This window comes from Pteropus vampyrus, unplaced genomic scaffold (genome assembly GCF_000151845.1).
Source record: "Pteropus vampyrus isolate Shadow unplaced genomic scaffold, Pvam_2.0 Scaffold1000003024, whole genome shotgun sequence".
Taxonomy (NCBI): domain Eukaryota; kingdom Metazoa; phylum Chordata; class Mammalia; order Chiroptera; family Pteropodidae; genus Pteropus; species Pteropus vampyrus.
In genome coordinates this window covers 1-2,490 of record NW_011917426.1, presented here as the reverse complement: position 1 = coordinate 2,490, position 2,490 = coordinate 1, and the positions used below count along the sequence as shown (strand labels likewise).

The following is a 2,490-nucleotide window of genomic DNA, read 5'->3' as shown; positions in this document are numbered from 1 at the left end:
AGCCTCGGTTTTGGATCATCTGGTCTTTTTTCGTTTCTCCCGTTTCGTCCTCTAGTCGCCTGCCCGTGGGCACCCCGCCACTGAGCAAGAGGGAGTGCTGAGCAATTTGAGGCAATTCTTGCTCTGGAGTCAAGTGAGAAACGAGGCTACATGTCCGCGCTTTCCCTGCTGGGCGGGCCCAGATCACGCTCATCCCAAAGGACAGAAAATGCCCCCAGCAGACCGAGGGGTCCACGAAGGCCAGGTTTATGTCTGTCTGTTAATCTTGGAATTCTTTAGAAGGCCCGTCAGGTAATGTCTGTTGAACTTAAAAAGGTCCAATTCGTACAATGGAGTTCAGACCCAACGTGCTGGTGTTAAATTTGATTTACCATTTGAGATCTTATTTATTAATTGCCAACAGCATAAAGAATTTCCCACTTCTTCAAAGTCCAGAATGGCCCAATCTTTACTCTGTAGGTTTCACTGGTCTGGGGCCTCCGATCCCCTCTGACTGGGGGGAATTTACAAGGCCATCGAACCCCGGAGTAGAAAGGACCTCAGAGATGCCCTCTGTGCCACTAGACAGGTGGCCCTCGTGAAAGGAAGATCCGCATCTCTTCATGAAGCTGCTCGTTGTATTTTTCACCAGCTTGATTTGTGAGGAAGTTACCCGATTTCACCCTCGAATAGTTTGCAGTCAGTTGCTTTGGCGGGGGAGACCGTGGTGTGACAACACCCCACCCACATCCGGGAAAACGACCAACGGCAATGGCAGATGCTTTCCCAGCTCTCACTCGACCTTGGCTCTCAGACCATAAAAACCTTTTCTTGAGGTGATTGCTCCATGGAAAATGAGCTCCCCGGAGATGGCAGCCTCCCAAACAGCATCTCCCAGGCGGGGCCCCACCCTGAGCAGGCACACTGTGAGTCAGAGCCGGAAGATCTGACATCAGCACCAGCTTCTTCCCCATGTCTAGCTGCCCTGGGAGCCGCATGGCCCTCCCTCCTCTCCCTGCATGCCAGCTTCACGGCGAACAGGGCTCTTACTTTTCCTGTTCTGCTCGGCAGTCAGCATTCTGGCTCTGAAGCTCCTCTAGGGCCATCTCTCCTTCTCTGACCTTCGCTAGTAAGGCCTGATGCTCCTGGAGGGGCCCGGAGGAAAGAAAACTGGGATGAGGCGATGTGACAGCTTATGCAACAGTTCAGGGGTGAGATGGGCACCAGCGCTGGGGCTCAGCCTCTCCTGGGTCTTTGGACAGCTGCCGAAGAGCAGCAGGCCAAGCTGGTTTGATGGGGTGCCATCCTTCGTCAGGGACAGCCCTTCCCAGCCTCAGCACACAGAAACTTCCCGGCCTCACCCAGCTGCCCAGAAGGAGAGCCTGGTGCTGTACTACCCGGGCCCACCTGCCAGCTGCGGCTGCCAACCCCTCAGAAACCGGGCCGAGTGGCTCCTGAAGAACAGTCTTCAGCCCCCATGAAGGGCAGCTGTCTCAGAATGGGCTAAAACGGAACCGGGTTCAAGTCCAGTTGGTGTGGGCTGAAACTGAATGACAGCCGGGCTGAAGAGTGCTCGCAGGTATTGGCCAAAGGAAGCTTTTCCGGAGCCGCTCAGAAGAGGAGGGTCTGCACAGCCCCCCCAGTGACCCCGGGCACCCTGGCCTGGGAGCCTGCTCTCTGCGGGGCTCGGCGGTTACCGTCTGCATGCCCAGCAGGCGCCTCTGCAGCTCCCCGACCTCCGTCTCCCTCTGCCCCGCTCGGTCCTCTGCTCTCTGAAGGGCCACGTGACTCTGCTCTGCTTCTCTCTGGTACCGGCTCACTGTGACCTAAGACACAGGATGGGGCTGTGTGACGTGGGGGCGGAGAGCGCAAACGTGGATAAAAGGCTTAGGAAAGACCCGGGAACCAGGAGCGGTGGCGGGAGAGGGGTGACTCTGACGAGCACGCGCACCCGCCACCTCCCAGTCACTGTCCTAGGCCACTCGGGCGACCGGCCGAGTCACTCCGTTTCCAGGGTCCACTGGCTCAGAGCCGATCGAGCTGCACTTCGGAGCGACACCTAGAACCCACAAGCAGCGCTTCCCAGCGGCTGACTCCACCACCCCCTCAACCCTCATCACCACAACCCCCTCATGCCCCCAACCCCACCCGCACCCCCCTCACCCCCCACCCTCACCATCACAACCCCCCGTCCCTCCAACCCCCCCCACTCCCCGCGTCCTTGGGCGTCGCCCAAGCTCAACCCAATGCTGTGGCTTCCTGCTAATGGGAACCCCGAGAATCCAGGGCAGGGGAGCTCCAAGTGTCCGCTCCCTAATTCTCCCACCCTCCTGCCGCCTGCACGCAAAGGCCAGGGCTACGACGCACCGGGAAGACTTCGTGGGGTTTTACTTATATCTAAGATGACGAACTCATTTGGAAAGGACAGAAGCAGAATTTTAGAATGAAAAAGTAAAGAGCACGCCTCCCTTCCTCCCGGGGGCCGCCCGCAGAGGACGCACGGCCCCGCCC

The 2,490-nt window shown here is 58.3% G+C and overlaps 1 long non-coding RNA gene across 1 annotated transcript; it reads right to left on the bottom strand.

The window, feature by feature from the left end:
- Window positions 1-8: 8 nt before the first annotated feature.
- On the bottom strand, window positions 9-2,083 carry LOC111735539. The gene is made up of 3 exons (XR_002778831.1): window positions 1,677-2,083; window positions 1,030-1,124; window positions 9-903 (listed from the first exon to the last, which is right to left on the bottom strand). It is a non-coding gene; the product is annotated as an uncharacterized LOC111735539 (long non-coding RNA).
- Between the last annotated feature and the right edge of the window lie 407 nt (window positions 2,084-2,490).